The sequence below is a fragment of the Struthio camelus genome, chromosome 2 (genome assembly GCF_040807025.1).
Source record: "Struthio camelus isolate bStrCam1 chromosome 2, bStrCam1.hap1, whole genome shotgun sequence".
Taxonomy (NCBI): domain Eukaryota; kingdom Metazoa; phylum Chordata; class Aves; order Struthioniformes; family Struthionidae; genus Struthio; species Struthio camelus.
Window position 1 is genome coordinate 126,450,656 of NC_090943.1, and position 10,730 is coordinate 126,461,385.

At 44.4% G+C, this 10,730-nt stretch overlaps 1 long non-coding RNA gene across 1 annotated transcript in view; it reads left to right on the top strand.

Annotated features, from left to right (window-relative positions):
- The window catches only part of LOC138066023 (uncharacterized), an 82,097-nt gene extending 71,367 nt beyond the window's left edge, over positions 1 to 10,730 (top strand). Inside the window, exon 2 of the long non-coding RNA XR_011139170.1 lies at positions 8,795 to 10,730. This is a non-coding gene — a long non-coding RNA (uncharacterized lncRNA). The remainder of the gene's footprint in view (positions 1 to 8,794) is intronic.

Sequence of the window (10,730 nt, forward strand, 5' to 3'; positions counted from 1 at the left end):
GGGCTTATCTTTAAACACATTTTGTACTGGGTCAAAACTTTTGCGATGTAGAAGAAGAGCTGTGTTTAGACAGTGTGCATGTCCTCACATCAATGGAACAGAAAAGCTGGCAAGAGCTGGCATTGTTATTAGGTATGAGAATAATTTTTTGTTGGAGAAAGTGAAAACATTTATCTGGCACCTATAAACCACAACAGTTTGTTTGACTACCAGTTGTTTTCTTACATCAACAGGCCAATCTGGTTACATCTGAAAGTGCCTGGGACAATTCTGGAAAACGGCCCACAGCCGTTTTACAGGACCAAACTAGCACTTCCAGCCTTAAACAGGACTTTGGCATGAGACACCAGTGTGGAATCTCACTTTATCTCAGACATAGATGAGAAACTCAAGGACAGAAAGGAGGACAGGACCAGCTGGGAAACACTAAACAAACCAGCCTGAACACCCACAACTCATTCTACCCAAATGACCTTGAAATGAGTTTACTGACAAGAGAACTATGAATTGTGCTATTTGACTTTGCTGGGAATTAATGTAGGAAATCAGGACCATTTTGTTTTCTTCACAAATCTTAAGCAGTCATTTTGCTTTCTGTCAAAATCTCATTGTGCTAAAAAGCTTTTGACAGCAGAGCCTTTCCTATGTAGCATTAAATCTACTGTGCGCCTTATTTTGGAAACATGCAAAGTACAAGCAAAGAGCACATTGCAAAGCACAAATGATGCAAACGCCTCAAACTCTGGAACTCCTTCCAAAACAGGACGGATGGGACAAGGAATCTAACCATGGCTATGTGGGAGATGAAATGGTATATCAGATTCAGGGAGGGCTCCAGTAAGGTGGTCTCATTGTTATTCAGGTTCTCCTATTTGCTAGGTCAGAAGAGGTGCCTGGGTTGTCCGTTGGCTAAGCACACTGACAGGAGGCACAGGCACGATGAACAACAGCACCCCACTGTGCTTGGTTCTGATGACTATTTATAAGTGCGCTTTCTTTGCTATTTGTACATGGTTCAGAATATGGTGTCTAATACGCAAGAAAGCTTGCAGGGTATAAACGTCCAACACCCATTTGCCTATCTTTAGGTCACCCAACCGATCTCTTAGACCTCCCTCCCTTATTCTGCTAATTAAATATCTAGTCTCCTATAGCGTCAGAACCAATGCAGCCTCTGCCAAAAATAAATTAAATGAAAAGCAGGCAGCAACTAGTATGAAGCCCATTAGACACCAGGTGCTCATGCCAGGATGCTTTCCTGCATCAGCATACCAAGAAACCTGAGAGGAATATCTGAAAAGGACTCCCTGCCTCCAGGGTCTTCCAAATCTGCGGCAGTGTCCTTGGGACATGGCTTTCCAGCATTGGATGTGATGTGATTTTTATCTTTGTTACCATAGAAACTAAACCACCTGGAATGAGCCAGCTCTTGTCAACCCTCAGACCTACGCTGCTCCAGGCACCGGAGATCCCTGCACAGTCTCAAAGAGAAAAAGCTGCTCGTTCCAGCTGTGAGCCCTCTCCCACACTTCCATGGCCTCAGTGTAAATCACCTTATCCATTAATTTAAAGCTCTCTCTTTCCACAGTTCTACATGTTATCAGTGCTTGCACATTCACTGCTGTTTGCTCTTTTAATAGTTGCACTTGGGCGATACTAGCATTGTGTTTTGTTTAAACGTAGGAATATTTTCAACCATATTTGCTTGTGAACTATTTGGGTTTCAAAAACAGGATCTCTAAAGCATGCACAGGACAGCCTTTGTATGGATAATGAACCTACCTTGGCTTTGTACTCCAATGTTTAATATTGATGGGGCACCAAAAGCACAGCAGGCCCCACTGACCGTTCATACACACAGCCACGTGACATGCATCACCATGGCATGATTTCATAAAGCAAACAAGGTTTCCACCTGCCTATGCCAAGCATGGGCTCTTTCTCTTAAAGTATCCCATGCGCAGAACATCCAATATAATGTGTTCCAGGTGGTCAGTTTTTCAAAAGGGGACATCAAAACCTCTGGAAAGGCACTGAGCCTCCATCTCCCAGCCTTGGCAATGCTCTTTGCTTTGCTTTCCCAGCTGCTGTGCAGAAGCCAGGGCACAATTACCATTTGAAACAGATATTGCTCTGTTGCCTTAATCTTCCTGGTAATAGCTGCCATGTACTGCTCTGTTTCCCAGGAACTTTCGGTCTCAGCTTCAGAGAGGAGTTACACAAGTTTTTCTCTATGATTCAGTAGCAGGTTTCATTCGTCGTGGCAGGAGAGACAAACACAGTGCCTCAGGATAAGAGTAGGAAGGCTGAGTCTTTAATATGCATCAAGTGGAAAAAGCGGTTACAGTGCTTCAAGCTCCCACGCAGTAGGCACTAGCCAATGTGTCACCAGTTTACATGACCCTGTGGTCACGTAACTACATCTGCCTGCTGTGTATGGCATCAGTTCACACTTCCGCCATTGGAGAAAACACCTGAGAGAGCTGGAGACACAAGCGATGACATTTACTGCTTGAACAACATCATAGCGTGAAGACCTGCCTTGTCCATAGCCATCTGCTAGCAGTTTGAATATGTCACAGACTACCTCAGCAGGTGGCCCATGGGGCAGAGAGAGAAGAGCCCTTCAGCATGTCCCCAAGACATGGCGTTCCACGTGTCCCACCAAGACTTGCTGAACAACGCAGGGCCTAGCACCAACACAGTGACAGTCATCGCTGTGTTCATATGTTGGGAAAAACTCCCAACACGTTCCCAGGGAAGCAGCGAGAAGTACTTCTGTAAAAGATCGTTGTTGCTGGAGATGCACCTATTTTATAGCAGATAATATGAAACTGAAGGAAATAATTCCAAAGGTTCACCCATGCAGGCATGTAAGGCAGATGGGGGCTAATTCTCCCTGCATAGGCCTCAATATTTGACCACTTCATAACATTGTTGGCAGGAGGTGCACAGAGCAGAAAGGATGGCAAGGGAGAACTCCTCTCTCCAGTACTTAAGGCAAGCACAGTTCTGCAGGAGATGGGTAAAATCTCTGCAGTCGACTTCTTTTTAGTTAAAAAAAGAGGAGGGAAGACAAAGGGACAGCCACCCTGGCAGCTTGTTCCCTTCTACCTTGGCTAATGTTTGCACAGGAGCACAGAGACGCTAAGGGGGTTCGGAGAATCATTAACTATCCCTGCCAGACTTTGTGGCCTCAAGGTCGCAGAGGAAAGTGCGCCCTGCAAGACTGCAGGAGCATAGTGAAACAGGCCTGGTGGCGCTGGGGGGACTGGAGCACTTTGATCATGAAAGGCAGAGGTCTGCGTGCAGCCAGAGACCTGTATAGCTGCAGCTAGTCCTGCTCCTGGGATTCTCCAGCCCTGACGCTAGCACAGCACAGAGACACTGAAAGCTGGTTGTTTTTTTTTTTTAAATTGCAGTTCCAGGGATAAAATTAGCCCTAGATGTCTAATTGTAGTCACCACCTGCTAAATTTTTGATATCCTGGTCTAGCTGCCTCGTCTTCAAGGTCTCCTGTTTTCCTGAGCAGACAATCTGCTCCCTGCTCTCTCTTTAGTGCCTCGTTGCTGGGCAGATTCAGCCCAGCTCTCTCCCACGAACACCTGGCGCTCCCTCACTTGCAGGGCAATTACAGAAACCTCCAAGTGAGAGGAGACGCTTACCTCCTTTCCTCCTGCCCTTGACCGGACATGCAGCCTTTATTCGACGTCGTTTGTTTCTTGTAGTATGCAAAGCCTGAGCGAGTGTTGCCCTCTCAGTGTGGGATTCGCCTTTTTTGCTCTTATTTCTCACCAGACCAGGTGAAGATAAGGAGTGTGTACGTGTGGGTGGTGAGGGGGATGCCCCCCAAACTGTCTGCCCCCAAAGCCACTGTGCTTCCTCCTATCGTCCGTCCTCCCACTGGTCCTCTAACCCCACCTGCTGCACGGCATCTCTGTGCACCCACGGTCGGCCAGGCTGAGAGATCTCCATCTTAATATTTACAGATTTAAAAGTCAGTGCAATGGATTATTCTAACCACACTTGTTACAGGTGGGAAAACACACCAACCTATCAAGGTGGCTTGCGTATTAATATTAATGCATGTAAGTTTAATTATGTGCAATATAAGCATGATCCTTACTTTTCAAGGCCTCCTCTCACCTACTTTTTGTCAAGATGATGCAGACAGAGGATGCAGCCAGTGTGCAATGCCCTCATATAATGTAATTAACATTCTGGCCACTGGATGCTACTGTTGCTCCAAACATCTGCAAGTGAAGGCTGCGGAAGGACTTACTGTCAGTGCAATCTTCTAGTTTTTTAACCTAGCTAAGTCAAACAGTGAACTGTGGATAGAGGGCTGTCATCCATTTAGTGCCTGCCCATCAACGGAGAAAGAACAGTAGAAAGTCGTTATTCTGATAAAAGGGAACGTCTGCATCCAAGCAGCACGCAAACCACTCATTAAATTAATGGTGCTGGACTGAGATTTTAGTAATGATGAAGCAAGTCATTTTCAAACTATTAGACTTGGGAATGTTAGTGCATTTCCTAGGACCGTGGTGTTGTACATGTGTAGGTGGTACACAAAGGCTAGAAATAAACCACACTTTTCAGGTACCTTTGACCACGTATTCTGCATTCTACCTATTAATCCACCTCCCCCAGAATAATTAGTAAGCCTCATATGTAAGTAATCTTTTCTATTATTTTATTACTCTAACCAGAAGCAAACATTTGTCTTTCCTTTTTTTTTTTTTTCTGTCAAAAATGATGTTTATCATCACAGTCTGAGACTGGATAAATGTTGAAGACGGACAACCTTCTATCCTGGACTACCAATAAATCTATGAGCTGATTGCTCCTGCCTTCAGGCAATGGGCCAAAACTAATTTAGTTTTCTCTCTTTCTTCTTCCATCAACATCCTCTCCTTATTCCATTCCAGTCGATGTCCCAAATTATGTCCACTTACTTCTATCTTAATTTTCACTTGATCTCTATCCCTCTCAGATTTCCTCTCCTTTTTTAATACTCCTCCAGATCTCTAATTATTTTGGCTCTCTACTGCATGCCTCCCTCTCAGCCTTTCTGTATAGATCCCATACACTTTATGTGTACAGCTTTCATTCATATATCCTAAAGCAAAAGCTTCCTATAGGATTAGTACAGTTGCTACGACTGTGATGTGCCCAAAGCAATTCATCACTTATTGATTGGCCCAGCTTAGGAAATATTTCCGTTGTACATAGTGTGTTACAGTAGCTCCTGTTCTCATTTTCCCCAGACAAAGCAAAGAGCTTCCTGTAAATGTGCGTGCTAACGTCCCCAAAAGTGGACCCAAACATGACTGCATTCTGCTGAGGATGACACAAGTTCAGTACATGACTGCACACCAGTTGTCCACAAAAAAATTCTGCAGTTTTGTCATTTCCTTTTGATTCTTCACACACTGCAGAAAATATCCAAGAATTATCCCCACAGTAGTGCAATATTTTGTTACAGCATCCTCTTATGTTTACACCCGGTAACTTATTTATGCATTGAGAGCATTTCTTCTTCTCAGCCTTATTGTTCCACAGTTTCACTATCTCTAAGTATGCATGCTAGAGAACAGCTTTGGCACACTATTCTCTTCTGAAATCACCGTGTGATTTTTGAGCCTTTGTCATATCTGAAGATACAGCTGGCTCAAAATCAGAGGGCAAGCTTCTTTGTGAGGAGTGAAAAGTATGAATGTTCGCAGATCCTACTCAGTCAAATTGGGCATTACTCAAGAGGAATTCACGTTGCTTATTTTAGCTGCTTAATGTAAATGATTAATGCTTTGATTTATCGCATTTCGTTTTAGGCATCACAAGGTTAGATGTTTTGGTCACGAGTAGTTCATCTAGGCTCTCTTTTAAAAAAGTCAGTCAGCAGGGAGAAAGAGACACCTCCAAGAGGGTGAGCCATCTGGTCTTGGGTAGAAGCCTTATTCAGAAAGATATAAAACTTTTGATGGAGATGATGGTTCCTGCCCATCTATGTGTTGAACAGCAAAGGGAAGGCTTCATCACTCTGCCTGCTAATACAGCTGGAGTTATTCAGAAAAGGAAAAAGCTTTCTCTTTTTAACTTAATATTATCACTTAAAAAGTAGCCATCCAACTATTTTCTTCTAATTCAGAATTATTTTCTTTAGCTCATCATGAGAAGTTCTTGGAGACTTGAGGCCGAAAGCAGTTTCTTCATCAAAATTTCCCTCTCTCCATTTTGCATACAGCAGTTTCTGCCTTGTCCCTGAGAGACTGCTAGTGGGCTGATGGGATATTTTAACACAGAAAATTTGTTTTTCTTTTTAAGGTGACATGCTCATGTCTGAACCCCCTAAATCTAACTCTGCTTGCTTGCTAGGGCAGTCTACACCTTTTGCAATGTGTTCACCACTTGTCATGATTTATATGCAGGATTAACGTGAGGGGTAATAAATTATCAAAATGTAGCTCCATAGTGCATAGCCCTCAGTGCTTCAAATTAAAAAGTGTCTGCTGTGAGCAGGAGAGTGATTGGTGCAGAACTTTGCCCTGCAGGCATATTTTTCACCACCCCATCTGTCACCCCAGATGCTAGGGATGGAAATGCCCCTGTTTTACTCATTTTTCATTTAAGAGATCATCTTTTCTTTTGCTATAAAAATATTTTTATTATATCTTCTCTCTTGAAACTATTGCAAATTGCGTATGAAGTAAAACATTCAAACCAGGGCACAGAAGTGGAATGCATGCTACAAGCCAGAGCAGTATGAAATATTCAAAGAATGAATACATGCGTATTTAGGTCAAGTAAAACGAGGGATCCCTGCAGTCCCTTCCTTTCTATGACTTGAATACATTGTTACTTGTTAGTAATTATTTGAGGAGATGTCTTCTCCTTTCCACTCTCTTCCGCTCAAGAGTTGGTGGTCAGCCATTTAGTCCATGGATTTTTTTTCTGCAGGATCTGCTCTAGTCCCACTGAAATCCTCTTTCCAACACCTTGGGGAAGCTACCCGAGCCTACTGTAATCCAATGTAAGGCATGCAGGATACCCACAGTGGAATATTTCAAGTTCAAAACATCAGATTTGCTCAGCATCAGGTCCCATTGAATTTCAGGGGGAACTGGTGTCTTGATTCCTTTGTCAATCCCCGCTAGTGAATCAAAGCAACTGGACATGTGGCCAGATTAGCTCTGAAAGGTGTGGAAAGGTGAGTCCAGCTGCAAGCCAGGGCAGGATCTACAGCACAGCTTTGCTTTCCCTTCCCTTCCCCTTCCCCTTTCCTCCCCCTTTCCCTTCTCTTCAGGACGGCTGTTTCCTGCTGTGGGCTGGAATAGCATCTGCTCTGTGAGAAAATGAAGGCCTGGCATACAAATTATTGTGATTTTTTTTTTTTTTTTACTCCTGTTAAACCCATTTGAACTTCCATTCTGGTATATGCAGGGCCAACGCATAGTCTCTTTCAAAGGTACATAATCATGCAAAAGTCCCTCCATATATACTTTTGGTCTATTATTTTTTCTTGTGTTCTCTATGTGAATTTCAGTAGTGAAAAGCCTCTTTGCACAACTGAATCTTGCTCAGATAACCAGTAAGGGAGAGAGAAAAATGAGAAAAATCTCTTACTGCTCATGTCCTACAGCAAGTTACAAAGTCATGGAATGAAAACTGTTACATCACTAAATAGATATGTACAGTCAATTTTTAAATGTCTGTACACAGAAATATGGGTCTAATTCAGTGAATGCCTAAAAGCTGAAAGGTCGGGCACTCTTCCACTGATCATTTAATGTAATTTTTGAGATATATATTCTTGAAATATTTCTGAGCTGTAATAGTTTATAGCTAAAACTTTGCAGTTCTCTCTCACCTGATGTGTAGAGCAGTGTGGATCAAATATCTATCTCAGCTTACACAGCTGAAGGACCGTTGCAGGATGTGAATGTCAAATTCAGGCTCTGCTTTGTACCAGCTAGTGCTGGGAAAGAGCTGATAGAGGGCATCTGTAGTTAGATATTTAGAAACGTGTGGGATGAGGATGAGGAAAACCCTGCAGTCTCTCTGACCTCCCATTCCAGCACAACCAGCGTCAAGAGCTGCATGTGGAAGGGACGAGCCCTGGGCCTTCAGCCCCCGCAGATTCATTGCTCTCATGGGGCTGCTCCCCGTGGCAGCCCCCGAAGCTCTTTCAGGGTACCAGAAATGAGAGAGCTCCTTACTGAGGTGTCCAGGTCCCGTAAGTGCCTCTCCCCACTGTCAGGGGCAGGTGACAGACACCAAATTCCTTCTTGCGTGATGGCTCTGGAGAGCGTTACTGGCCTCCAGAGCAGCGAGGGCTGCTCTCTCTGCCCAAAGCAGCCACTGCAGAGGAGGAGGGGAGAGCTCCTCTGCCACGAAGGAGTCCTATAAAACATCAAAATTAATCTCTGGGTCAGAATTTTCCTGGCTGATTCTGCGCACTCCCTAATTTCTCCTTACTCTAGACCTAACTTAGGCTCCATCTCATTTACATTTGACCTCTCGCCTCTAAATTGCCAATATTTAAATAAAAGGATAAGCACTGAAAAATTAGTGTATTTAATACTGTAATTGGGCCATATGTTCCCTCTCCACGTGTCTGTCCCCTTCTCCTGTATTATTTCTTATTCCCCACCAGAATCCTGATTTGATATACAGGTTCTGGGGGCCAGAGAGCATTTTTGTCTCCCCCCCTCCCACTTATGCCAGTGCATAGCATAAAATGAACAAAATTAAAGCATAGCACTAATCAGAACTTTTCTGCATCTTTCTACAGGCACTACCATTTGTATGGACGAAGGAGGAGGAAGAGCTTTCCTTGAATGCATTTCCACTTCGGTGCTTACCAGCGCCACTGGATCTGGCCCCAGCTGTATTGTGCGGAGCTGCTCCTCAGGGTTCCCCAAGTAGGGCATTTCCAAGGGGCTGGGGCAGCCCGTCCACTTCGGACCTACCTGAGAGGCCTGTCCTGGCTCAGCATTAAAACCTCATTAACAGCACAGCCCCTCCACACAGGTCAGATCAGCTGGCAGATACGCTTATTAGTGGGAGCAAAGGTAGTAATAGCATTTATTTCGTCTTTTTCACCAAGCATAGCTTTTCTAAATGGATTACTTTAATCTACAAGGGTAACCCCCAGGGTTTTCACACTCTGTGCAAAGCCTGCCCATCTTTTCAGAAAATTGAACAGTGTGTTAAAAAGCTCTTCCTGGTAGCTTATCTAAACCTGTCTTCTCCTAATCCCCCAGTTTTAGTCTTGAAATTAAAATATGCTTTTTTCCTCCTTCTATCACTTAGCAATTAGCCTGCAAAGCTGAAGATTCTGAAAACTTTTAATTCATACTAATGAGATACTGTTCTCTAGGGGAATAAGAGAAGGTAGAAAAATAATGTTTCTGAACGGGGATGGAAAAATCGAATCTCCTTGCCAGGGCCGTGGGTGCAATCCCCTTCCGGAGTTCAGCTGGCCGAGTTAAGGAGTTTAGCTGGCTGAGCCCGAGGTCGGCTCCTGCGCTGATAAGAGCTGCTGGGAGGAGAGATGGAGGTGAGGGCCTGCCCCTGCTTTCCCTCCGGAGCTGCCTCTTTCCTGAGGCTTTGCTGCTGGCCCCTGCCTGTGCTTCCCCACAGCTATGTTTGTGCCTGGGCTCGTACCCCCGTGGGCCTGGCCCTGACCCGCACCCACCAGCTCAGCTTTCCGGCTTGACCTGGGACCTGCCTGGTCGCTACGGACTTGCTGGGTGACCACTGGGCTGGTCTAAGCCTGCTCTATGCCCCTGGAGCTGCTCCTCACGGGCACCTTGCTGGCTCTGCTCCCACCGCGTGGTCCCCCGGCCCCAGGCTCTCCTTCCCTTGCGGGGCAGCTGGACTTGTGCCCAGATAATCCTCCACCTTCCCAGCAAAGAAGTTAACTCTGTTCACTATTATTTCCTCCAACTCCAAACCTCAGCGAGATAGAATCGGACTTCTACGGCATGTGATGAAGCTGTTTGTCCCCAGCTCATTACTTCGGAAGAGGAATGGCAGATTTGTCAATATTTATACTGCATCCCAGTAAAAGACAGTTTGTTTAAGCTGAAGTCAATATAAACTGTACTGATTCATGCTGGCTGAAAATCTGTCCACATTTTCTAATCAGTTCAGTTAAGGTGAAGTCCCTGCACTTTTAGAACAAGAGATTTCTTCATATGCATTAATATTCTGTATTAATATTTTGCCATTATGTAGATCAGCTATTTGGGAAAATGACATTAGCACTTGCCTTCCACACCATTTATAGCCTTTGACAGCTTCCTGACATTGATAAAGAGCGTTATGGAAAGCGGAGTCAGCGGGCTGAAGACGCTGACTGAGTTATGTTTTTATTAAAAGTCTTATTCAATTGTCAGACAATGTCACATGTAAATATCCTCATGAGCTTCTAGTGAAGCAAAGTCAATGTGCAAACTGCATCTGTTTACTCTATTGCCTTCTCGGTGCCTGGGAGGATGCTATGAAACAGAGCAGGAAGAAAAGGGGGGTCCTGGATCTCAAATTTACCACTCATGACCTCGAGCAAAGGTACATGACTTATGAATTCCCAAGCCATATGAGACAGGTGTTACCTTCCAGTTTGATACAGCAAGTACTGAACACATCTTTAGAGCCACCATTGTCGCTCCATTTCTCTTTATTTTGAGTAAACGCTCTCAAATCCACCTGCTTTATTAAACTCA